At 42.1% G+C, this 27646-nt stretch overlaps 1 pseudogene; it reads left to right on the top strand.

Moving 5' to 3' along the window:
* LOC103346192 (homeobox protein SIX4 pseudogene) lies at positions 1-27646 on the top strand (annotated as a pseudogene).

The following is a 27646-nucleotide window of genomic DNA, read 5'->3' on the forward strand; positions in this document are numbered from 1 at the left end:
ATGCCGGAGGCCTGTGTCCTCCTGGCCTTCGGCTCCGTTTTCCCCTCTCAGTACAACCAGGTCCACACACTCACCATGTCGCAGTTGTCAGCTTCCGAGGTGCCCAGCGTCCCTGGTGAGTGAAGATGGAGAGCTGCAGAGGTCGACTTCGCTTGGGAGCCTCCTGGCGGCGGAGCTGTCTCCCAGGAGTTCACTCTGCAGGCAAAACTCTGAGGAGATTGTGACGTCCAGGCCCCGCGTGCTGATGCACTGTGGACGTCACCTTGCCTGATTGGACAGTTTGCCAGCCTTGAGTGCACGGAACGTCACAAAGCACAGAGCCAATCAGCGTCCCCCATAGCAAGGACCCCTAACTTCAAGTTGTCCTGGATGGGAACAGCGAGAGACAGACCTGGGTTCAGGTCTGAAATGGCCGCCCCTGGGCTCTGCCTCCCCGCGGCTGGAGGGCTCTCACCTCTGAGCTCCTGCTACCCACTGGCCTCGCCCTGGGTCCCCGTCCTTCTCCCTGCGGATGCTGCCTGGAGCTGGCGGTAACCTGTTGCAGTGAGTTACAGTTCTGTTTATCCGCTTTCGGCGCTTTCGTTTTCCTTGTATTTCTGCTCATTCTGTTGGGTCGTTTCTATTACTTTTTAATATTGATTTGAATAACACTTAGATATAACATAATTTAATTTTTTTTATTTTCTTCTGTTTTCTACTCTGCCTATTGATCTTTTATATTTTCTAGTTATTTCTTGCTGGCACTTGGTAATCTAATGGATTTTTAAAACATTGATCTTTCCCACAACATTAAATTCATTTATCAATTTATTTGTTTTTAGATTTTATGGATTCTCCCTAAATAAATATCTCCAATATATTGGCAATTTATTGTTAGAAAATTGATCTTTACATCTTATTTTATTTCTTTTCGCTCTCCCCCTCGCCCCCAACTACTCCTCCAATAAGAAGTTGGCACTAGTGGAGACTTCCTGGTCTAGGTTTACTTCCAGGGTAAAAGCTGTCAATGATTCTGTATTAATTATGGTTTTCATTGTAGGATCCTTTTAAAAAATTTTGATCTGAAAAAGAAAGCCATTGCTCTTTTTTACTATATTGCAAGCAGTTTTTAAAAATTACATGCTGATTTCTAAATGTTTTTGAACATTAAATTGTCATGTGATTTTCTCCTTGAATTTTTCACCTACCTGGAAAATTTACTTGACTTGTTAAGAAATGTTAACAACCTCTTGTATTTTTTATTATATGTGACTTGTTATTCATTATATTTTCATATGTGCTTTCATTTATTATAAAAATACTAAGGATTTATACATCTGTATATGAAAGAGAGGTTTATACTTAATTTATATTGAAAGTTCTAGTCAACCTGGCATCATTATAAATGTAATGCTGGCTTTCTAAAAGAAATCTGAAAATATGCTTTGCTTATTTATACTTTGGTACATCTGAGAAATATAGGTGTTTTATTTCTTAAATGTTTGAAATATTTTGTGTTTCTATAACTGAAGTTTTGCTTCTCTGTTTTATTGGTTGGTGGCCTTCAAATTGAGATTCAACTTGCTTGTTTTAATTTGGAGTTTTCCTATTTTATACTTCTTATATTGGGTTTTAGGAATTTATATTTGTGTTTGGGAATTTGATTTTCAAAGTATAGTGGATTTTTATCTCTAGTCAAGTTTTTACCCTGAGTTTTTTTTTTTTTTTTTTTTGACATGCAGTGTTAGGTGGTGAGAGAGACAGAGAGAAAGGTCTTCCTTCCATTGGTTCAACCCCCAAATGGCCACTATGGCCAGGGATACACAGTTCCAAAGCCAGGAGCCAGGTGCTTCCTCCTGGTCTTCCTTACGGGTGCAGGACCCCAGGACTTGGGCCATCCTCCCCTGCCTTCCCGGGCTACAGCAGAAAATGGACTGGAAGAGGAGCAACCGGGACAGAATCCGGTGCCCCAACCAGGATTAGAACTCTGGGTACCGGTACCACAGGTGGAGGATTAGCCTAGTGAGCTGCGGCACTGGCCTTACCCCTAAGAGTTTTACAATATTTTTTTCTGATCTTGACAAGGCTCTTCTCTCTGTAAACAATTGTTTTAATACATGAAAATGGACACTATTGTTACTTTCCCCTGTGTTTCCTCAATTACTTTTATTCATAGTTTATTAATTTTGTTAAAATTAAAAGGTATATCCTGGGGATGATGCTATGGCATAGTGGGTAAAGCCACCAATTGCAGTGCTGGCATCCCATATGGGCCACAGTTCAAGTCCCAGGTGCTCCCTTTCATATCTAGCTCTTTGCTATGGCCTGGGAAAGCAGTAGAAGACGGCCCAAGTCCTTGGGCCCCTGCACCCATGTGAGAGACCTAGAAGAAGCTCCTGAATTCAGATAAGGGCAGCTCTTGCTGTTGCAGCCATCTGGAGAGTGAACCAGTAGATGGAAGACCTTTTTCTCTCTCTGCCTCTGCCTCCCTGTAACTCTGCCTTTCAAATATATAAATAAATCTTAAAAAAATATTTCCAGAAATGAATGACAAGATCCTCTAGGCACACCAGGGTTAGAACAAAGCATGTGTGAAGCATCCCAGATTGCAGAGATGCATACAAATTGAACTTGGTGAGTCATAACATCGATTGTGTTCACCTTTGAATAAAGGCATCTGTGAATGAAGGTTCACTACAACAATCATACCCAAGACCAAACATTCTCAGCTTTGTTGACTATTAGAATCATCTAGGCAGCTTTTAAAACACATTGATCTCCAGGGTAAACCTGGGACCAATATAATCATAGTCCCTGGAGGTGGGAAACTAGGCATAGTATTTTTAAAATCTGTCCTGTGTGATTCCAATATGTAGTCAGGGTTGAGAGCAGCTGCTGAGGACAGTCACACTGCCTCCTTTCCAGATGCATTTTAGATTTCCTATTATGGACATTCCAGATTTCCAAGATGATATACATTCTCAGATTTAAATCCCTGTGAAGGTCTCACATGTATCAGTGGAATATCGCTGCTTAAGAGAAATGACAATTCCTTATTCATATTGGTCAGAGTTGGGGGAGAGATGAGGGAGAACAGAAGAGATTGAACAATGAGAAGCAGAACTGAAATGCATTTTTGGCAGCGCATGGTTTGCCACCCTGAGGTTGAGCAGCTTTCCTGCCAGCCTCACTGATGCCCATGAGAATGTGGTGCCAAGGAACTGAATCTCTGTATTTCCAGAGCTGCACATTTCTCTCACCTGCAGATGGCTTGATTGTCCTCTATATTTGAGGGAAAGAGTGAATTACAGAAAATTCAATTGAAACAAGGACTTTTAATTCTTGCAAATCAGAAGTCAGGTTGTAAGAACTTGGCCACACAGTTACAGAGCTCAGTAAATAGGCCCATTCAGAGCCAATGTTGGGTGGTAAAATGGAACATGTACTCAACCAGCTGGTATTTCATTCTGTCTCTGTCAGTTTCTTATTCCTTAGCCAGATTATTTAATGAATCCCAGTTTTATTCTGTGGAAAATGGGAGTAACAAAAGCTGTGATTCTTCAGATTTATGTGAGAAATAAAGAAGTTAATCTTTCTAAAGTGCTTGAAAAGAGGCTAGCATGCACTTAGTTCTCAATAAGCTTTAAGAACACATTTAATTCACCTTATGTGGAACGTATTATTGAACGTATATACTGAACTACCACCATTGGTGTTGGAATGGAGTGAGGGATGCTGCAAGATAAGAAAGGGTGCAAGTGGCTTCTTCTCTTACATAACTGGAAGTTATCTGGGGGAAGTCAATGCTTAAAAAATAACCAACACTGCTAGTAGATAAGTGGCATTTTAAGGAATGACAGTTTTAACAATTTTTTTAAAAAACCCGCTGTACATTGTTTTTTTTAAAATAATTTTTAAATTTATTAAATGTGAATAAATTTCATGTATTTCATATATATGTAGATTTAGTTGTATTCTCATCATACCCACACTACCTTTCCTCATCATTCCTTACTTATTCTTTTAATTTTTACAATGATATATACTTCAGTTTATTTTATAATCATAAACTTAACCCTCTACTAAGAAAACAATTCAACAAGTAATAATAAGGAGAAAAAAAAACAAAAAACACTGTTCTTCAACAGCAGAGACTTGTGTTGTAAACAATAATCAAATCACAAAATGTCAATTTCACTCATACATTAAATTTCGGTACTCTATTAGTTATTACAAATCAGGAAAAATATTTTTCTTACTGGAACTTGTTTATTTCACTAGGTATAATGTTTTCCAATTTTATCCATTTTGCTGCAAACAGCAGACTTTCAATGTTTTTATAGCTGAATAGTATTCCATAGTGTGCATATGCCACATTTTTTTAACTATTGGTCGATGGACATTTGCCTGGATTTCATTTCTTAGCTACAGTGAATTGAACTGGAGTAAACATAGAGGTACCAATAAGTCTTCCATATGCTGATTTCACTTTGTTTGAGTATATTCTAAGAAGTAGGATGGCTGGGTCATATGGTAGACATATTTCCAGATTCCTGAGCTATCTTTCACAGTTGCTGGACCAGTTTACATTTCAAGCAACAATGGATTGGGGAACCTTTTCCCTCACAACCTCACCAACATTTATTGTTTTTTGATATCTTATGAAAGCTGTTCTAATTGGGGTGAGGTGAAATCTCATTGTGCTTGTTGTTTACGTTTACTTGATGGATAGTTATCTTGAGAATTTTTTCATGTGTCTATTGGTTATTTAGATTTCATCATTTGAAAAATGCCTCATCAAGTCCTTTACTCATTTCTTAACTGGGTTGTTTGTTTTCTTGTTGTTGAGTTCCTTGAGCTCTTTATAGATTCTGGATATTAATCCCTTTTAAGTTGCATAGTTTGCAAATAATTTCTTCCATTCTCTCAGTTGCTTCTTCACATTGCTGAGCATTCCCTTTGCGGTGCAGAAGATTCTTAGCGTGAGGTAATCCCATGTTTCTATTTTTTGCTTTTATTGCCTGTGATTCTGGGGTCTTTTCAAAGAAGTCTTTGCCTATGCCAGTGTGTTGCAGTTTCCCCATTTTCCCCTAGTAATCTGATTATATCAGTTTGTATATTTAGATCCATGATCTATTTTGAGCTGATTTTTTTTTTTGACAGGCAGAGTGGACAGTGAGAGAGAGAGACAGAGAGAGAAAGGTCTTCCTTTGCCGTTGGTTCACCCTCCAATGGCCACCGCTGCAGCCGGCGCACCGCGCTGATCCGATGGCAGGAGCCAGGATCCAGGTGCTTTTCCTGGTCTCCCATGGGGTGCAGGGCCCAAGCACCTGGGCCATCCTCCACTGCACTCCCTGGCCATAGCAGAGAGCTGGCCTGGAAGAGGGGCAACCAGGACAGAATCTGGCGCCCCAACCGGGACTAGAACCCGGTGTGCCGGCGCCACAAGGTGGAGGATTAGCCTATTGAGCCACGGCGCCGGCTCGAGCTGATTTTTGTATAAGTTGTTATATAGCCATTTTGTTTCATACTTCTGCATTTGGAGATACAATAATCTTACAACCCTTTGTTGAAGAGACTGTCCTTTCTCCAAGGATTAATGTTAGCTCCTTTGTCAAATATTAGTTGGTTTTAGAAGTGTGGATTTATTTATTGGGTTTCTATTCTGTTCCCTTCATCTTCATGTGTAGTTTTGTGCCCATACCAGGTGGTTTGATTGTAACTGCCCTGTAGGATGTTTTCAAATCTGGTATTGTGCTGGAACTAGCTTTGATTTTCTTGTGTAAAATTGCTGTAGCTATTCAGGGTCTCTTGTCTTCTCTAATAATTTTAGCATTGTTTCTTATTATTTGCATCATTTTGAATATGTAAATTGATATGCATAGTATGAGTACTTTGATTAAATTAATTATTCCTATCCATGAAAATAGAAGATTTTTTGTGTATTCTTTGATTTCTTGCTTTAATATGTTGTAATTTTCATTGCAAAGATTTTTGACATCCTTGGTTAAATTTATTCCAAGGTACTTAAATATTTTGTTGCTATTGTGAATGGTACTGACCTTACAAGTCCTTACTTAGCCATGGCATTTTCTGTGAATACAAAGGTATTGATTTTTTGCATGATGATTTTATATCTCAGTATAGAAATAAAGAGCTAAGTTCAAGAGTGCAAAGCCAAAGTGAGTTTATTGTGTAGAAAGCTGTACAGAGTCCTATGAGACAGGAGAGGCCCAGAGTTTGGAGACCATTATCAGTGAGGTGAACCTGTTGTTTGTGTCTTCAGTTTTAGTCTTTAATATTCTCCCATGGGACATGTTTTGTTGGGACATGCAGAGATTCCTGTTTTAGAATGATTCTTGGAAAATCTCTATGCCTTCCTCTTAATTTTAATAGGAACTTAAGATATCTCTAAAAATAAAAAGATCCATACAAAATTTTGATGGCATAATCCAAAAATGTAGTGAAGCAATAAATGAGTTCAGTGAAGTTAGAAAATACAAAATCTCAAAAGTACATGCGTGGGGGAGCCAGAGCAGAGGGGGGTAGTCTTTGCCTCTGCCTATGGTGCTGCCATCCCATATGGGCACCAGCTTCTGTCTTGCTCCTCTTCCTATGCAAATCTCTGTTATGGCCTGGGAAAGCAGTAGAAGAAGGCCCAAGTGCTTATGCCCCTGCACTCATGTGGGAGACCCAAAATAAGATCCTGACCTCTGGTTTTGGATTACCCCAGATGAGGCTGTTGCTGCCATTTGGGGAGTGAACCAACTGATGGAAACTCTTTCTCCCTGTATCTCCCTTTGTGACTCTGCCTTTCAAAAAATAAAATATTAACAAAAAGTACATGCAGGTACCCCTAAGTGATGCACAGCAACCCATTAGGTTGTGGAGAGAATTAAATAGAATTTGTGATTTTTTTTACCTTTAAAGGTACAAGTACAACCTGCTATATATGCTTTTAAGTTAAATGTGTCTGTCTTTTATGTAAGTATGAAAATACTATACACATCTATAGAGCTTTGCATGCATGGCAGAGCAAGGCCTTATTGACAAGGGTGTTTAATCTCCACCTGGTATTGGGGCAACATCCTCAACCCTGATAATATCCTGGCCTATTTAGCCCTAACATGGTTTGCCTTTATTAATTTTTAAAAATATTTTTATTAATTTGTTAGAGCAGGAGAGAGGAAGGAAGAAAGGAAGCCAGCAAGGGAATTGGGAGACAAACGAAAGAGAAAAGAGAGTGCTCCCAAGTATTGGTTCACTTTCAAAATGCCTGCAACAGCCGGGAATGGACCAGGACAAAGCTAGGAGCCTGGAATTCCTTCTGGTTCTCTCAAAATCTCAATTTGAGGGAGAAGTCTTCATTCATGTCATTCATGGATTTCTTTAATTTTTGAACTTTTTTTCTTATTGCTTCTGAATAATCCTTTAATTAATTTTTTGAGTTCCATTTCAGGCACTTCATAAATCTCTTCATCTTCAAAGTCTAATATTGGAATGTTTTTGTATTCCTTTGGGGAACTCGTGTTGTCTTCCTTATTCTTGTTTCTTGAATTTCTGAGTTTATTTTTAGGCATTTGTGGAGACACTTGTTGGATCTTTCCTCTGATGGCTTTTATTTTTCTGCTATGCCTGTGTGGCTTCTGCTATATTAGTGAATACCCAGATGCTTGAGCTGGCTGTGGCCTGAGGGCTCTAGTCTGTGCTCCAGAGTGGGGTGAGTATTCAGGGTGACACCCATGTTGGATGTGGTATGTTTTCCTTATTGTCAGCAATGGGGAGTGGATGATCACCTATGCTGGCATCATCACACACCTCCCCCTCTTCTAAGGTGATCAGTGCCTGAGTATTAGGCCTCAGTGGATGCATCCTTCCACCATGCTGATTCATGAGCTGCACAAAGGATCTGTGCAGTCCTCAGGATGAGCACGGATCCTCTGGGATATCCCACCCCAATCAGGGAGCTCAGAATGTGTGGATCTGTAAACAATGATTGCCCAGAAACCCAGAAACACCTTGCACCCACTCAGTCACAGAGTTCACACAGTGTCAGCCCATGGGGCAGGCACAGTCATGTTGTGCAGAGGATCCACTCTGCCCCACTAGCCTTGTCCTATTCATGGAGAGGTAGAGATGTTCCCAGAGCCAACTGCATGTGAATATTCTGCCTAGGCAATTTGAGCTTCAGAGCCAGTGATGTGCTGAGAGGCTAGGGGCACCTTGCACTTGTACATGGGAACCTAGCCCCCTGTCAATCATCCCAACAGACTCAAAGTCTATTGAGAACATGTATTTTTCCCTCCAGTAAAATACTGGATCCCAAACATGCACAATGCATGCTGGACACAGCCTTACTTGTTTCAAAATGATGACTTCTGCCCACCAGTTGCTGGGCACATGCAAGAGATTCTGCGTCCAGTACTGATGTCAGAATGTCACTGTATCTGCACCCATTGCTGGGAGCTGGCAAAATGACATCTGTCCTTGCCAGTTGCTGGGCAAGTACAGACGAGCTGCTGTAGCTGATATGTACTTATGTACAAAATGACACCCACCCTCTTTCACCTGGTTGCCAGGCACTGTTGTGGGGAGGAAGTAAAGATGAATAGAAAGAATAATGCCCCCTTTTTTTCCTGGGTGGGTGTGCATCCTGTTCCCCTCAGGGCTCCAGGCCAGACACAAAGTGTAGGCCTCTAGGCTCTCACTCTGGCTTTATCACCAGTAGCATGGGGTGCTGCAGTCTGATCTAACCTCACTCTCCAAAGCTGATTCTTTCTCCAGCTCTCGGCTTCTGGGGTTGTGTGTTATGTCTGTGATCATTGCTGCACATCTGCACCTTCCACACACAGATCCACAATATCTCCTCCTTCTGCAGAATCTCCACTGCAGTTTTCCCTCCAACTACCCCTGACAAGGCACATTCTCCACTTTTTTATTATTTTCTTCTTGCTTAGAGTAGTCTGCCCTTTCTCTATTCTGCCACCTTGGAATCCTTGTCAAAGTAAATTTTGATTTGAGGTGTAAAACTGTTTTAGCTGTTTGTCATGACTATTTTTTGAAATAAAATTTAAAACTTAAAAAATTAAATTCTTGCAAATAGATGTTGGTAAATATTCTTCCAGGATGAGAAAAAGTGAAATCATGAAATGTAGTTGTTGGAGAGCAGAATAAAAACATATAATAAAGCTCTTTTTGTAAGAAAAAAAGGTACTGATCAAGATATGCAGCATGATGCTAAGAATGGAAAGGTGAATCATGACATGGATATGGTATTATATGCTTTTACAAAATCAAATTTGAAAATCAATTCTCCAAGTTATTAACATTATTTCAGTGTGTATTCCATATTTCAGACTAAAATGCTAATGTGTGTTTGATCGCTACAGGTATTCAAAACACTTTCCTTCAATGCACTATATGTATCCAATTAGAACAAACATTCAGCAGCTTTTATTTGATAATGGTGGCAACCCTAATTGCTTGAAATGGCAGCACTTTGGTGCCATGAAATTTAAAAAAACATATTTTAGATGTGAATTTTGATACTGGAGATCTGGTGGACAGTGCTGCTGATCTATGCCAGCCTTGCCTAATCTTGCCTGATCTTCTGCAACATCTCAGTCTACTATTATAGGATGGCCTCATGTTTGTATGTCTAGTTGCTCGCCATTGAGTAGGTATTTGGAATGCATGTTAAGTCACCGCTTGGTGTTGCTTCACCTCATACATGAATGCCTGGGTTTACATCCTGATTCTGCTTCTGATTTCTGCTGTTGTACACTCTGGGATGCAGCAATATTGAATTATCATTCAAGCGATTGGATGCCTGCTCCTTTTGTGAGATGCACTGATTGAGTTTCTCTGTGACTTTGATCTGACTTAGCATTTGTTGTGAATATTTGGAGAAATGAACCAGAGGATGGAATATTTCTCTGTATCTGTCTGTTCCTTTCAATCAAATACAAGTTTCAAAGAAATGAATTCAAGTTTGTTTGATATTTGTGTATTTGAGGCAATTTGATCATGCTACCCACTGTGAGGCTTGAGAACAAATGGGAAAAATTACTTCAGATTGGAAATTAGCACACGTTTATTAGCATTTTATTGAATTCATAACAGGTTCTATGTTTAATGGAACCATTAGTTCAAGTGATAAAAACTTATATACCTAAAGTCGTGTCAACACATGTAGTCATTAAACTAGAAAGAATCATAGGTTATTGTGCATCTTATATCTGCTAAAATATAGCTTTTCTTATTTTTTATGATCTTTGAACCATCACTTGTCAAGAACATGCACCATAATTGCTAGGATTTAGCTCCTGTTGATGGTTACCTCTGCTCTATCTCAGTTTCCAGCAATCTTTCTGATTCTTTTCTTTCCTCATTTACAATATTGAGTGGGGACACAGAATCTTAAGACATTGCAAACTTAATGCTCACAGTTTCCCCCATGAGTATACAGTTGTCCTTCAAACTGTCCTAGATGGTTTTAACGGTTACCACAGTTTGTCCCAAGTAGGAAGTTGCACTGCTCTCCCAGTCAGCTAAACAACTGTAGCTGACCTTCTAACTTCCCACAAAACACCTCAGAGCAGGCCTTACAATTACCAATAGTGTACTGAAGGTTTCAGGATAAGTAGGAACAAGAAACATAACACAGGCAAACACCCATGTACATCCATAAGGAAAACAACCTAAAGCTGCCCCATAAGCCTACATCAAATTAGAAGACACCTCCATCTTATATTGTAATGATTCCATCATACTACACCAGGAAAACACCAGGCTTTGGAAACCTGCATAATTTGACTGTAGTCTCAGATAGGAAGAACAGTTACATGTTTGTTTCTTTTTTTTTTTTGTATCTCCATGTTTGTTTATTTTTTTAACTTTTATTTAATGAATATAAATTTCCAAAGTATGATTTATGGATTACAATGGTTTCCCCCACATACCGTCCCTCCCACCCACTACCCTCCCCTTTCCCACTCCCTCTCCCCTCCATTCACATCAAGATTCATTTTCGATTATCTTAATATACAGAAGATCAGCTTAGTATACATTAAGTAAGGATTTCAACAGTTTGCTCTCACACAGAAACATAAAGTGAAAAATAATAGATGATTTTTTTTAAATGATGATGAAATCAGATCAGACCTATTGTCATGTTTAATCCCAGTGAGAGTCAAGTTGGGAGTTGATAATTTCTTTTCTTTTCTTTTCTTTTCTTTTCTTTTTTTTTTACAGAGGATCAGTTTAGTATACATTAAGTAAAGATTTCAACAGTTTGCACCCCAGTGTTAGCAGGTACTAGACTTGTTTATGTGCTCCCTTTGACTCTTAGTCCTTTCATTATGATCAATTGTGAACTGAAATTGATCACTTGGACTAGTGAGATGGAATTGGTACATGCCACCTTGATGGGATTGAATTGGAATCGCCTGGTATGTTTTTAACTCTACCATTTGGGGCAAGTCAGCTTGAGCATGTCCCAAATTGTACATGTCTTCGCTCTCTTATTCCCACTCTTATCTTTAACAGGGATCACATTTCAGTTAATTTTTAACACTTAAGAATAACTGTGTATTAATTACAGAATTAAACCAGTCGAATTAAGTAGAACAGACAAAAAAACTACTAAGAGGGAAAATGTATTAAGTTGTTCATTAACAGTCAGGGCTATGCTGATCAAGTCACCATTTCCCATAGTGTCCATTTCATTTCAGGAGGTTTCCTTTTTGGTGTTCAGTCAGTTGTCACCAATCAGGGAGAACATATGGTATTTGTCCCTTTGGGACTGGCTTATTTCACTCAGCATGATGTGTTCCAGATTCCTCCATTTTGTTGCAAATGACTGGATTTCGTTGTTTCTTACTGCAGTATAGTATTCTAAAGAGTACATATCCCATAATTTCTTTATCCAGTCTACTGTTGAAGGGCATTTAGGTCAGTTCCAGGTCTTAGCTATTGTGAATTGAGCTGCAATAAACATTAGGCTGCAGACCGCTTTTTTGTTTGCCAATTTAAATTCCTTTGGGTAAATTCCAAGGAGTGGGATGGCTGGGTCAAACGGTAGGGTTATCTTCAGGTTTCTGAGGAATCTCCAGACTGACTTCCATAGTGGCTTGACCAGTTTGCATTCCCACCAACAGTGGGTTAGTGTCCCTTTTTCCCCGCATCCTCGCCAGCATCTGTTGTTGGTAGATTTCTGTATGTGAGACATTCTAACTGGGGTGAGGTGAAACCTCATTGTGGTATTGATTTGCATTTCCCTGATTGCTAGTGACCTTGAACATTTTTTCATGTGCCTGTTGGCCATTTGGATTTCCTCTTTTGAAAAATGTCTATTGAGGTCCTTGGCCCATCTCTTAAGTGGGTTGTTGGTTTTGTTTTTGTGGAGTTTCTTGATCTCTTTGTAGATTCTGGTTATTAACCCTTTATCTGTTGCATAGTTTGCAAATATTTTTTCCCATTCTGTCGGTTGTCTCTTCACTCTCCTGACTGTTTCTTTTGCAGTACAGAAACTTCTCACTTTGATGCAATCCCAATAGTTAATTTTGGCTTTGACTGCCTGTGCCTCCCGGGTCTTTTCCAGAAACTCTTTGCCTGTGCCAATATCTTGAAGGGTTTCTCCAATGTTCTCTAGTAACTTGATGGTGTCAGGTCATAGATTTAGGTCTTTAATCCATGTTGAATGGATTTTTGTGTAAGGTGTAATGTAGGGGTCTTGCTTCATGCTTCTGCATGTGGAAATCCAGTTTTCCCAGCACCATTTATTGAATAGACTGTCCTTGCTCCAGGAATTGGTTTTAGATCCTTGATCAAATATAAGTTGGCTGTAGATGTTTGGGTTGATTTCTGGTGTTTCTATTCTGTTCCATTGGTCTATCCATCTGTTTCTGTACCAGTACCATGCTGTTTTGATTACAACTGCCCTGTAGTATGTCCTGAAACCTGGTATTGTGATGCCTCCGGCTTTGTTTTTGTTGTACAAGATTGCTTTAGCTATTCGAGGTCTCTTGTGCCTCCATATGAATTTCAGCACCAATTTTTCCAGATCTGAGAAGAAGGTCTTCGGTATCTTGATTGGTATTGCATTGAATTTATAAATTGCTTTTGGGAGAATGGACATTTTGATGATATTGATTCTTCCAATCAATGAGCATGGAAGATTTTTCCATTTCTTGGTATCCTCTTCTATTTCTTTCTTTAAGGTTTTGTAATTTTCATCGTAGAGATCTTTAACGTCCTTGGTTAAGTTTATTCCAAGGTATTTGATTGTTTTTGTAGCTATTGTGAATGGGATTGATCTTAGAAGTTCTTCCTCAGCCATGGCATTGTCTGTGTATACAAAGACTGTTGATTTTTGTGCATTGATTTTATACCCTGCTACTTTGCCAAACTCTTCTATGAGTTCCAATAGTCTCTTAGTAGAGTTCTTTGGGTCCCCTAAATAAAGAATCATGTCGTCTGCAAAGAGGGATAGTTTGAGTTCTTCCTTCCCAATTTGTATCCCTTTAATTTCTTTTTCTTGCCTAATAGCTCTGGCTAGAACCTCCAGAACTATATTGAATAGCAGTGGTGAGAGTGGACATCCCTGTCTGGTACCAGATCTCAGTGGAAATGCTTCCAACTTTTCCCCATTCAATAGGATGTTGGCTGTGGGTTTTTCATAGATTGCTTTGATTGTATTGAGGAATGTTCCTTCCAAACCCAGTTTGCTTAGAGTTTTCATCATGAACGGGTGTTGTATTTTATCAAATGCTTTCTCGGCGTCTATTGAGATAATCATATGGTTTTTCTTCTGCAGTCTGTTAATGTGGTGTATCACATTGATTGTCTTGCGCACATTAAACCATCCCTGCATACCAGGGATAAATCCCACTTGGTCTGGGTGGATGATCTTTCTGATGTGTTGTTGCATTCTATTGGCGAGAATTTTATTGAGGATTTTTGCATCCATGTTCATCAGGGATATTGGTCTGTAATTCTCTTTCAGTGCTGCATCTTTTTCCGGCTTAGGAATTAAGGTGATGCTGGCTTCATAGAAAGAATTTGGGAGGATTCCCTCTTCTTCGATTGTTCTGAATAGTTTGAGAAGAATTGGAGTTAGTTCTTCTTTAAATGTCTGGTAGAATTCAGCAGTGAATCCATCTGGTCCTGGGCTTTTCTTTGTTGGGAGGGCCTTTATTACTGTTTCAATTTCTGTATCAGTTATGGGTCTGTTTAGGTTTTCGATGTCTTCCTGGTTCAATTTAGGTAGGTTGCATGTGTCCAGGAATCTATCCATTTCTGATAGTTTTCCCTGTTTGCTGGCATACAAGTCCTTGTAGTAATTTCTGATGATTCTTTTTATTTCTGTGGTGTCTGTTGTTACGTTTCCTTTTTCATCTCTGATTTTATTGATTTGGGTCTTTTCTTTTTTTAGTTAGTTGGGCCAATGGGGTGTCAATTTTGTTTATTTTTTCAAAAAACCAGCTCCTCGTTTGGCTGATTTTTTGTAATGTGTTTTTGGATTCAATCCTGTTGATTTCTTCTCTGATTTTAATTATTTCTCTTCCCCTACTATATTTGGGTCTGGTTTCCTGTAGGTTTTCTAGATCCTTGAGGTGAATTGAAAGCTCATCTATTTGGTGCCTTTCCAATTTCTTGATGCTAGGCACCTATTGCTATAAACTTTCCTCTTAACACTGCTTTTGCTGCGTCCCATAAGTTTTGGTATGTTGTGCTGTTATACTCATTTACTTCCAGAAAGTTTTTGATTTCTCTTTTGATTTCTTCTATGACCCATTGTTCATTCAGGAGCATGTTGTTCAATCTCCATGTGTTTGCGTATGCTCTAGGGATTCCTGAGTTCCTAATTTCCAACTTCATTCCTTTATGGTCTGAGAAGCTGCATGGTATGATTCTAATTCTTTTGAATTTGCTGAGACTTGCTTTATGGCCTAGTGTGTGGTCAATCCTAGAGAAGGTTCCATGTACTGCTGAGAAGAATGTAAAGTCTTTAGCTGTAGGATTGAAAGTTCTGTATATATCTGTTAGATCCATTTGGGCTATAGTGTTGTTTAAATCTACTGTATCCTTGTTGATCTTCTGTCCTATTGATCTGTCTATTTCTGAGATGGAGTATTGAAGTCCCCCAGTACTATTGTATTGGGGTCTAAGTCTCCCTTTAAGTCCGTTAACAAATCTTTTAGATAAACCGGTGCCCTGTAGTTAGGTGCATATACATTGATAATTGTTATATCTTCATGTTGAATTGATCCCTTAATCATTATGTAGTGTCCCTCTTTGTCTCTCTTAACGGATTTGTGGTAAAGTTTATGTTGTCTGTAATTAAGATGGCTACGCCTGCTCTTTTTTCATTTCTGTTGGCATGGTATATCTTTTTCCAGCCTTTCACTTTCAGTCTGTATGGATCTTTGTTGGAAAGATGTGTTTCTTGTAAGCAGCAAATAGATGGGTTTTGTTCCTTAACCCAATCAGCCAATCGGTGTTTTTTAACTGGACAGTTCAGGCCATTCACGTTCAATGTGACTAATGGTAAGTGGTAACTTTGCCCTGCCATTTGCCAAAGATAAGTTCTAATATATGCTTTGAATTTCCTGTGATCTTTTGCTGTGAGCTTTCCTTCCTTGGTTTCCTTCCTTTACCTTCTTTCATATTGATGACCGTGTTTCTTTGTTTCTGTGTGTAACACATCTTTATGCATCTTTTGCAGGGCTGGACAAGTGGCAACAAATTCTTTCAATTTCTGTTTGCTATGAAAAGTCTTTATTTCACCTTCATTCACAAATGATAGCTTTGCAGGATATAATATTCTGGGCTGGCAGTTTTTCTCTCTTAGTACCTGGGCTATATCTCGCCATTCCCTCCTAGCTTGTAGAGTTTCTGATGAGAAGTCAGCTGTGAGTCTGATTGGAGATCCTCTGAGAGTAATCTGACGTTTCTCTCTTGCCCATTTTAGGATATTTTCTTTATGTTTCACTGTGGAGAGTTTAATTACAACGTGTCGTGGTGAGGATCTCTTTTGGTCGTGTTTATTAGGGGTTCTGTGGGCTTCCTGTACTAGGATTTCTCTGTCCTTCTCCAAACCTGGGAGATTTTCTGCTAATATCTCACTAAAAAGGCCTTCTAATCCTTTCTCCCTCTCCATGCCTTCAGGAACTCCTAGAACCCGAATGTTGTGTTTTTTAATATTATCCTGAAAATTCCTGACAATATGTTTTAGATTCCTAATTTCCTCTTCTTTTCTTTGGTCTGACTGTATCCTTTCCTGTGCTCTGTCTTCTAAGTCTGATATTCTCTCTTCTGCTTCACCCATTCTGTTTTTAAGGCTCTCTATTGTGTTTTTCATTTGATCTATTGAATTCTTCACTTCAGTCACTATCCCAGTTTCCTGTTGTACTAGTTGTTTCGTTTCATTTTGATTCCTCCTTAATATTTCATTTTCACGAGAGAGATTTTCTATCTTGTCCATTAAGGATTTCTGTAGTTCAAGAATTTGTTTTTGAGAACTTCTTAATGTTCTTATCAATTTTTGAGATCTGCTTCTTGCATTTCTTCTATATCATCATCCTCATAATCTTGAATTGGGGTGTCTTTTTCATTTGAGGGCTTCATGGTGACTTCCTTGTTTTTATTACCTTGGTTTTTGCGTTTGTTATTTGGCATATTGGAGATATTTGGTTTCTTCACTTTGGTGCTTTTTCTTGTTATACTATGACTCTAGATTAAGTGGACTATCTGTTTTTGATGGAGCCTTAGGGCTTGAGATGGGTGTGGCCTGAGAGCTCTGTTTGGTGTGCCAAAGGTGACACTCCCAGGTTAGGCGTGGTAAACCTCTCTCTCTTTCTCTCTTTCTTTTTTTTTTGATTCAAAAGGGAAGTTATTCTGCACAACTGAACGAAGTTGGAGGTAGTTAGCAGGCAAATGATATACCCACAGGAGCCAGAGATCAGAAGCTCTTTCCCAAGGACCACACAGGGAATCTGTTCGGCCCTCATAGTGGGCTCAAATTCTCCTTCAGTCTCCCACTGGGTTGCCAAAGTTACGGAATTGTAGCGTCTCTGGAGAGTGCTCACGTGAATTCCGTGAGTTCTCTCCCCCACCATCTCTTTTTTCACAGTCTCAGTTCAGTAGCACCACAAATTTACTAGGTCCTAATCTCCTGTTAATTTGCCCTGCCCAGAGTCAGGTTTTTCTGCTAGGCGCAGGGCCGGTGCAGATCTGAGGTCGCTCTGCTTATGACGTATGTCCAAGATGGCGCCTGCTCTTTGTCTTGCTCGCCCTTGAGAGGTGAGTGGAGAGAGAGAAACCCGTGTCCGTACCAGTCACCTTTTTTTTTTCCTCTCTCCCCCACCCCCGGGGGTCGTTCCCTCTAGTCTCCTCTCCCCGCTTGCCTGCCGGTGTCTCAGGCTATTGAGGTTCGGTGCACCTCGCGTTCCAGCGCTGGTGTGTTGAGTCTGCCGCTGGTGTCCCGAACTGTGGGCTCCCATGCTCTCCACGCAGGTCCGCTCCCCTTCCAGCGCCGATGTGTGGACTCGGAGCCCTAGACGTCCCAAGTCTCCCCACTGTTGTCTGTGTGGCACGCACTCCCCTTCGAGCACTGGCACGCAGAGCCTGCAGCTTGCGCAGCTCGGTCCCGCGGCTCGGCTTCCGCGTGGTGGGCGACCTTGTTCTCCCAGTAGGTCCTCTGATTCACGACCACTCAATCCAGAAGGGTTTCCTCTGCAATATTTTCCTGGTTCTTTTTTCTGAGGTTACTGTAACTCCCCTTTTATTAAACTAAATTTTCCCGGACTATCGGTGCGTGCCCTCACTATTCCGCCATCCATGTTTGTTTCTTAAGCACAGTTTCAAGGCCTGCTCTGAAATTCTTGTTCTCTGGATCATATTTTTCCCAAGATGGTGACTCCCTTTGGGCCCTTCCTTAAGAGACTTAGCCTGACCCCTGAGACTCAGGAACCCACTGGACCCCTTCTGACCACTGGCCATGATTAAGAAATAGATGCCATTAACCCTGTGACACACCCTCTATAATGGTGCTGAAAAGAGCAGGCTATTTCAGACACAGGTGAGACCGTCAGAATGACCACCCCCACTTGCAGAAGAGGCCTCAGCGCTGCATAAACCACAAATACCTCACATCTGGCTCCAGCCCTGCAAGTCATCATGGGTCACTCACTGGGTCAGTCAGATCTAATCTGATGTACACCAGGATGAGCACTGTGATGGCAGCCAGAAGGAGGGTTCCAACCTTGTGGAGACCAGAGGCCTCAGCACTGCATAAACCACAAATACCTCACATCTGGCTCCAGCCCTGCAAGTCATCATGGGTCACTCACTGGGTCAGTCAGATCTAATCTGATGTACACCAGGATGAGCACTGTGATGGCAGCCAGAAGGAGGGTTCCAACCTTGTGGAGACCTGTCTTATCTCAAGGCAGGTGTTTCTACACATAGTCTCACAACTTTGATTAGATGCAACTTGGATGGGACTTGCTCACTGCAGGACCCCTAACCTGTCTATGACTAGGCAGATGCTCATATCCTTCTCCTCCCTAGGCTCCACCTGCTTCCCTCCTTTGCAGTGCTGCAACCAATAGGGGGAATCAGGTGAATGACCAGAGGCACTTGGAGTCTTGGGGAAGCAGTGTGGCCTGTCTGTCCTGAGGGATCCCAGAGCCCTGTGATCATGGGCACAGTACAATGTTCAGTTCTCCCTCCTTCAGGCAGTATACAGTTCTGTAATTGCTCATTCTTGGCTATGATGTCTGCTCACCCCTTTGCCTACCATACCTTCAGGGCCCACATCTGCTAAAAGCTGCAAGACAGAAATATGTGCATAAAACAGTACTGGATAACTGCAGGTAACTATTCCTCACAGAGCTCTTGTACATTTCATCAAAGGAAGATTCAGATCCACAGACAGGTGTATGGCACCTGGAATCTAGTTCCCAGAAAAGTGACTTTTGCAAAGGACAGAGACAGAGGGAGTATCAGAGTCCTTGTCCAACTTCCTTGACACATGAGAAGACCACTCCTCACACAGATTGGGATTCTGAGTATCCTCCAATGGCTACAATTTTCCACTGTGAAGGGTCATCCCCATTCCATTATAGTTCACGAAGCCTGTGAGTCTGGTGCACCCACAGCACTGAGATCAGTGCTGACTGTAATGCCTCCCTAGGGACTCATGTACCTCCACAGGCCCATATAAAAGGGAAATTTGAACCCACCCCATAGAGTCAGAAACCACTGTATTCATACTCAGCATACAATGTGCACCACTGAGGGTACAGCAAATAATACCTTCCACAGCAACCAAGAAAAATCAGGGCCACCCACCTTGGATTGACTGTCCCCAACTCTGCAGGAAATGAAGAAAGAGGGTCCTAATCACAGAGGTCCTGAAATTATCCTCCTGTGCTGAATGAACTTCCTATAACAAAATTAAGCCCCAAATCGGTAATTCATCAACAAACCAGTCTCCTCTAACTGCAGGAGAACATAGAGGGGGCACTGGACAACTGTGACATCATGGAACCAGTCCTGTCACCATGGTACACTCCTCAGATACTAGGGCCTATGTCAGTCTCCTCAACCCACACAATAAGCAAAAGCTCTGCCTCTTTGCTTCTGTCTGTCTGTAAATATGCCTTTCAAATAAATAAATACACCTTTAAAAAAGAAAGAAAAGAAATGATATGTTTGAAGACTTAGATTTGTTTTCCCTGATTTGAATGTTATGCAATGTATGCATGTCTCAAAATAGCACATGGTATCCCATAAATAGAAATATAATTTTAGTTTGATTCATAAAAATTATACTTTTTAGGCTGGTGCTGCAGCTCACTAGGCTAATTCTCTGTCTTGCAGCGCCGGCACACCGGGTTCTAGTCCCGGTCGGGGCGCCAGATTCTGTCCCGGTTGCCCCTCTTCCAGGCCAGCTCTCTGCTGTGGCCAGGGAGTGCAGTGGAGGATGGCCCAAGTGCTTGGGCCCTGCACTCCATGGGAGACCAGGAGAAGCACCTGGCTCCTGCCATTGGATCAGCGCGGTGCGCCAGCTGCGGCGGCCATTGGAGGGTGAACCAACGGCAAAGGAAGACCTTTCTCTCTGTCTCTCTCTCTCACTGTCCACTCTGCCTGTCAAAAAAAAAATATACTTTTTATCACAGTTAAAATTTAAAAATATATAATTTTAAAAACTGGAAAGTAACACCATATTAAGCACAACCAAATTCATAGAGAACACAACAGGATATAAATAAAATGTAAAACAGCTTACAATAGAAAAAATTAAAATTAAAAAATAAGGACACATTAATATCAGATTTTAAATGTTATTTTTTTCTCAAAAGATTTTAGGATCACAATAAGAATATTTGGAAAATATCAAATAAATTTAATGTATTAGCAAAAACCTCAGGAAGGAAGGTGAGCATGCAAAATTCAATGAAATTTGTTATAGGAACAAATTCAATGAAATAAAACTATTTACAAAAGCTATGGCCTGGGAAGGCAGTACAAGATGGCCCAACTCCTTGGGCCCCTGCACCAATGTGGGAGACCCAGAAGAAGCTCCTGGCTCCTGGCTTTGGATCAGCGCAGCTCCAGCTGTTGCAGCCAATTGGGGAATGAACCAACAGATGGAAGACCTCTTTCTCGCTCTTTCTCTCTCTGCCTTTCCTTCTCTCTTTGTGTAACTCTTTCAAATAAATAAATAAATCTTTTTAAAAAGCATTAAAATATAAAATACTTGGGAAAAAATAACATGTTATGTAATACCCCATATTGTGAAAAACAAAATATTACTGGTTGTATGTAAAGAAGATTCAAGTGAAGTGGAAAGTTGGAATATGTGCATTGGCTATAAAACTCAGTGTTGGGGTGGTCATTGTCATGCAGTGGGTTAAGTTGCCATTTGGGGTGCTAATTTCCCATATTAGACTACTTGGGATCAAATCCCACCTCCACATCTGATATAGCTCTCTACTTATCTGTCTAGGGGGCAGAGATTATACACTGAAAGCTTGGGGTCCTGCCACTCATGTGGGAGAGCTAGATGAATTTGTGTGTGTGTGTTTGTGTGTGTGCCCTTGTGAAAAATCACCTAGTTGAAAAATGTACTTTAAAATGGAAAGGACATAAAATAGTCAAGCTTATTTTAAGAAAGATCAAATATTGTGATTTTCAACTACCTGATACCAAGAGTTAAAAAGGGGGTATGGCATTTCGGCATAGAGCATAAAGCTACTGCCTGTGATGCTGACATCCCATAAAGGTGCTGGTTCATGTTCTGGCTGCTTCACTTCCATCCAGCTCACTGCTAATGTGCTTAGGAAAGCAGTGGAATGTGACCCAAGTGCTTGGGCCTCCGCATCCATATGGGAGACCCAGAAGAAGCTCCTGACCCCTGGCTTTAGCCTGGTTCAGCCCTGGCTGTTGTGGTTATTTGGGGAGTGAATCAGCATGTGGAAGATCTCATTCTCTCTCTCTCTCTCTCTCTCTCTCTCTCTGTGTGTGTGTGTGTGTGTGTGTGTGTGTTCTTCTATCTCTGGAACTCTGCTTTTTCAAATATATAATTAAGAGTCAAGAAACAAACCTGAACATTTCAGTTGACGATATTCAACTAATGAACCTCATGTAATCAAAGGGTTAAAAGTTAGACTTTTCTATAAATGGTCTCTGTGGAATGAAATTTACCTTGATCCCTGCATGGAAACACGCATATACACATTTAGAAAACTATAGAGTTCCTGGCAAAAACAAACACAACAAAATTTCAAAAACAAATTATAGAAGAAAACCATGCTGACTATAATTGAACAGTATTTCTTAGATATCAAATAAGCACACACATCACAATGGAAAATTGTTCTAAAATAAACTTTTAATATTTAATTCTTCAAAAAGCATGACATTCTGTCATTTACTTAATAAAAAAGTTCAGTGATTGATGGACCCCATAGAACCATAGTCATCACATCAGATTATATTGACTAGTAATGGTGTACATCCTAGCTTGTGTGGTTATATTTTGTGATGTCCATCAGTGACAAACTTGCCTAATGATGCATTCCCAAAATGTAGTCTCACTGTGATATAATACATGAGCATTTTATGGAAGCCATTTACTTGGGAAATAAATTCACCAAAATTTGAATTATGTATTTATATTCATTTGATTTGAAAGGCAGAGAGAGAGAGATACAGAAAGATACAAGGAGAAAAATAGAAGGGCCATCGCTGTGGTGTAGTAGGTAAAGCCACTACCTGCAGTGCTGGCATCACATACAGGCACTGGTTTGTGACCTGGCTGCTTTATTTCCAATCCAGCTCTCTGCTAAGGCCTGGGAAATCAGTGGAAGATAGTCCAAGTCCTTGGGCCCCTGCCCCCTATTGGGAGACCCAGAAGAATCTCCTGGCTCCTGGCTTCAGATCGTCCCAGTTCTGGCCACTGAGACCATTTGGGGAATGAACCAAAAGATGGAAGATTCTCTCTCTCTCTCTCTCTCTCTCTCTCTCTCTCTCTCTCTCTTTCTCTGCATCTCTGTAACTCTGCCTTCCAAATAAATAAAGAAATTTTGTGACCTTTCACACTAGCAAAAGTCCCCAAACTTGGAAAATGTTTTTATGGGGAGGAAGTTCCCTCCCTGATTGCTGTGTGGAATGCAAATTGTTACAGCTTCTGTGGATGTGGATATGAGGATGTTTAGCAAAGTGTATGTTCTTTTATGCCTTGATGCCATGATTCCACATACAGAAAATCTGTCCCATAATTATGTAAATTGACAAAAAAAGGATGATTTCACTCTCTCTCCATCTCTCCTGTGTCACACTATCCTTCAAGTAAATAAATAAACTAATAAAATTTTAAAAAATAAAATGGAAAGGGAATGTAGCAAAATTGCACATCATGTGTTAATGTGAGATATATAAATTTATAAGAAATTAACAGTCACACGAAGAAGAGAATACATATATGGACAAAAACAGATAAAAGCATTATTTTTTTCTATGTCAAAGTCCTATGGCTACTTTTTGTATGTCAAATTCCTAATGAACTTAATATCTTTTGCATTTCCAAAGATTTTAAATTAATTATGAGAGAAAGAGAGAGAGAATAAATATTCCATCTGCTGTTCCACTTCTTAAATGCTCACAACACTTGGGGTGAGATGGACTGAAGCCATGGTTCTAGAATTGAATTTAGTTTTCCCATGTGGGTGCAGGGACCACATACCTGCTGCCTCCCAGGGTATGCATTGGTAGAAAGCAGAATTGGAAACAGAGCCTGGACTCAAGCCCAGGTTCTGTGATATAGGATGTGGTCAACCCAAGCAGTTGTGGGATGTAACATAGCGGCAGGAGTGACAGGGTTGGTGGCAGAATGTCATATGTGGCAAAGGCGGGTGGTGGGGAAGGCTGTGACAGGATTTCAGATGCCAGCAGGGACATCTTAGATGCCAAAGAGAGAGATTTGCACAGAATATAGCTAATTCAAACTCCACATGCTGTATTCAGGGACGGTCCATGGTCTGGCCTTCTGGTTTGGTGTTGCTCTTACTGGCTCCATAATGATCATGTGGCTGTGCATGGCCATGACAAGTCCCAGCCACAATGCTACCAGATGTTGTGCCTGCTCCAGGCACCACAGTTTGCCAAGGCTAGGGGAATGCTTTCAGGAACATAACTGCTTTGTGAACTTGGTACTTTCTATACTATATGGACAGCTGTTGCTGCTCATGTCCTGGAGATCACCACATATCATTGTCATATCTTATATAAGATCACATCAGGAAAGCCATCATTACCAACCCCCATGCTGCCCTCTGCAACGTGACCTTGATTTGACATCTGCTGTCCCAGGCCTGTTGGGCCTGACAGCTGTACCTGGGTGGGGTGAGAGGAGAGGAATGGCTGCTAATGGGCCCAGCTGGCTGGAAACCCCATTTCAGCTACCAGGCCTTTATCACCATGGTTTGGCAAGATGCTTTTCAGTAAATTATTTATTTTTGGAAAGGAACCAGTGTCAGTTGACAGACCCTCTAAGAAACCCAGCCAGGTGGGCTCAGCCAGCAACCCCTTCTCCCCTCAGACTCAGAGGCTCAGTGGTGAGGGGTGGCCCTGATGAGTATTGAGGGAAGATTGAGGGCAAGCCTGGGGGACCCCTCTCAACCAGACATTCCCTCACATTTGAGTGTACAACCCACCCCATCAGTCCGACAGCCTCCATCCTCAGGCCCTGCTTTTGCTGCTTTGCTGTCTCTGAGTCCTTCAGATCCCTCTCTCACTCCACACCAAGAGCTGGAACAGGGGCCTGGAGGGAAGGACACTATGGGACACTTGGAGTAGACATAGAAGCATCAACATCTGTCATAGAAAGGCCTCATCCTCTTTTTTTTCACCATTTATATATTTATTTGAAAGGCAGAGTTACATCAAGGCAGAGGCAGAGAGGTCTTCCATCCACTGGTTCACTCCTCAAAGGGCCTCAACCAGTGGAGCTGGGCCAATCTGAAGCCAGGAGCCAGGATATTCTTCCAGGCCTCCCACATGGGCACAGGGGCCCAAAGACTTGGGCCATCTTCCACTGCTTTTCCAGGCCATAGCAGAGAGCTGGATCGCAAGTGGAGAAGCATGGAATCCAACCTGTGCCCATATGGGATGCTGGCACTGCAGGTGGCATCTTCACCTGCTACACCACAGCACTAGCCCCATCCCATCCACTTTACTCACAGCTAATGTTAGGCCCATGTTTCCCTCTGTACACATGGCTGCTACAGTCTCTACTGCCATGATGGCATTTTGTTCCCTACCATCCTTGGAAGAGACCAGGCAGAGACCCCATCCTCCAAGTCCAGGAAAAATAGATAAAATGAGGGGAGAACGGCAGAAAGCAGCTATCCCTTTACACTGCTTTGCTCTAGCAGCCATCTTAACAATTGCAAGTGCGGCGGACATCAAGCAGGAGAATGGGATTGAAAGTGCCTCAGAAGGGCAGGAGGCACACTGAGAAGTGGTGGGGGGGGTGTGGCGGCGGGGCTCCCACACCCCCCAACCTAGGCTCCAGCCCCTTTCCCTCTGGAGCCAGGGGACGTTGCTCCCGCTGCCACCAAGGTGAGCAGAGTGGAAGGGGCAGTGGTGGCGGAAGCGACGTGGCGATGAGCAGAGCGGTGCCCAATTAGGTACAACTCCACTTGGAACTTCTGGGCCAACACCAAAACGCCGCCGCTGTCTTCGCCACTGCTGTGGGCGCGGAGACCTCTCTCGCCTTCTCGCTAGACCATGTTCCCTACGTGAGGCGCTGCAGCAGGGGGCAACCTGGACCACCTGGCCAGGTTCCTGTGGTCAATGCCCCAGAGCAACCTGCTACATGGCAACAAGAGCCTGCTGAAGGGGCAGGTGCTCCTGGCCTTCCACTAGGGCATCTTCCCAGATGCCTGGATAAGAAACAGCATCCTGGAGAGCCCCAACCACCTGCTGCTGCAGCAGCTCTGGTACAAGGTACGCTACACCGGGAAGGTGCACCAAGAAGGTGGCCTAGGCCGAGGGACCCTGTGGCTGTGTGCCATAGACAACTACCAGCTGCACAGGACATTGCCCCTGACCTGCACCATCTGGACTGGGAGGAGATGGTGTATTGTTTCAAGGAAAACTTGCACAACATGCTCAAGGAGCTCTACAAGCAGAATCGCTACCCCTCGCCCTCCAAGAAGCTGCACCTGGCCAAGATCACCATCCTCTCCCTCATCCAGGTCAGCAACTGATTCAAGAACCAACAGCACCGTGCCTGGAACCCGTTGGAGAGCCAGTCCAAAAGTGAGTCAGATGGCAATTCCAGCAATGAAGGTGAGTCCAGCAAAGGACAGGAGGATCTGTCTCCTTACCCTCTCCAGAGTTCCTCTTATGGTGTCACCAACCTCAGCTTGTCCAGTCACATGGAGCCCACGAATTGGAAATAATGAGATATCCTTAAGTGGCTGGTGCTGTGGGCTCAGCAGGTTAACGCCCTTGCCTGAAGCACTGGTATCCCATATGGGCACCAGTTCAAGACCTGGCTGCTGCACTTTTGATCCAGCTCTCTGCTATGACCTGGGAAAGGAGTAGAAGATGGCCCATGTCCTTGGGCCCCTGCACCCATGTGGGAGACCCAGAAGAAGCTCCTGGCTTTGGATTGGTGCAGCTCCAGCTGTTTTGGCCAATTGGGGAGTGAACCATCCATTGGATAGAAGACCTCTCTCTCTCTCTCTCTCTCTGTCTCTATCTCTATTCCTGTCTCTACCTCTCTGCCTCTCCTCTCTCTGTGTAACTCTGACTTGCAATAAAGAAATAAATCTTTAAAAAAAGATATCCTTAAGCTATTCTGGAGTTTTGTTGAATGGAAGCTTAGTACCTGCAATTACTTTGCCTGTTTTCCTTAATGGTAACTATTTCATTCAGGGACCCAGTGGAGTCATCCTAAATGGATTAAATGTGAGAAATACACAGTGTCCTTAGCCCACCAAAAATGTCAACCAACATTGTGAACAATGGTATCTCCATGATGGACATCCTGGGGCCCACATCCTGGGATGTGAAGGAATTCAATGTGCTGCAGTGTTCTGCAGCCAACTTGGCATCCACCACCTCCTACAGCCCCAGTGTCCAAGTGTCATTCCCAGGGTTCATCCCCAGTGCTGAGATGAAAAGAGAAGGCATTCAAACAGTGGCTTCCCTGGAGGGAAGCTCTGTGGTGACTTTCACTACCCCAGGGCAAATCAACCAGTACGGCATTGTCCAGATCCCCAATTCCAGAGCCAAGGGCCAGTTTCTTAATTGGAGCATTGGATTCTCTCCACTGCAGTTGCTGCCTGTCTCAGTGGCAGCTTCACCAAGTAACAGTTCCATAAATTCAAGCACTTCAGACTAGAGCACATTCACCAGCGAGTCCACCCCAGTGCAGCAAGGCAAGGTTTTCTTAAGCTGTCTCACTCCAAGTGCAGTGGTATACACTGTTAGTATTTCTGGCCAGACTTTGGGATCTGTGAAACAGGAAGGCTTGGAAAGGAGCCTGGTGTTTTCTCAGTTGATGGCCATCAATCAGAATGCTCAGGAAATACAAACCTGTCATCTGAAAAATCCCTCAAGGAGTGGCCTTCACCCTCTGGCCTCTTTGTTGGTGAATGTGTCCCTAACTCAGTTTTTCTCTGACTCCACCTGCGCTGCTAACTTCCACTGAGCTCAACCCTGACATCACTGATAACCAGCCAATGCCTGCACCTGTGGCAGGCAAATCCGCAGGGGTGGCGGTCAGCAATGCTAACTATGCAACTCTTCAGAACTGCTCCCTCATTACTGGCCAGGACCTGTTGTCCATGCCCTGGGGGAAATTGTTCCTACCTCTGAAGACCAGATGGGCCATGCCTCCATAGCAGTGCACCAGAATTTTGTCAGAGAACACCATTTGGTTCTGCAATCAGTAGCTAACCTAAAAGAGAACCTCTTATCAGATTCTGAGAACAAAGCAACAAGCAGCCTAATTATGCTGGACACCAAATCTAAATATGTGCTAGATGGCATGATTGAGACTGTGTGTGAAGACCTGGAAACAGACAAAATAGAGCTTGCTATGCTCCAAACTGTCCAGTTGGATGAAGATATACAAGGCTTATAA

The sequence above is a fragment of the Oryctolagus cuniculus genome, chromosome 19 (genome assembly GCF_051225735.1).
Source record: "Oryctolagus cuniculus isolate XC-2025 breed Fujian yellow rabbit chromosome 19, ASM5122573v1, whole genome shotgun sequence".
In the NCBI taxonomy this organism is placed as follows: domain Eukaryota; kingdom Metazoa; phylum Chordata; class Mammalia; order Lagomorpha; family Leporidae; genus Oryctolagus; species Oryctolagus cuniculus.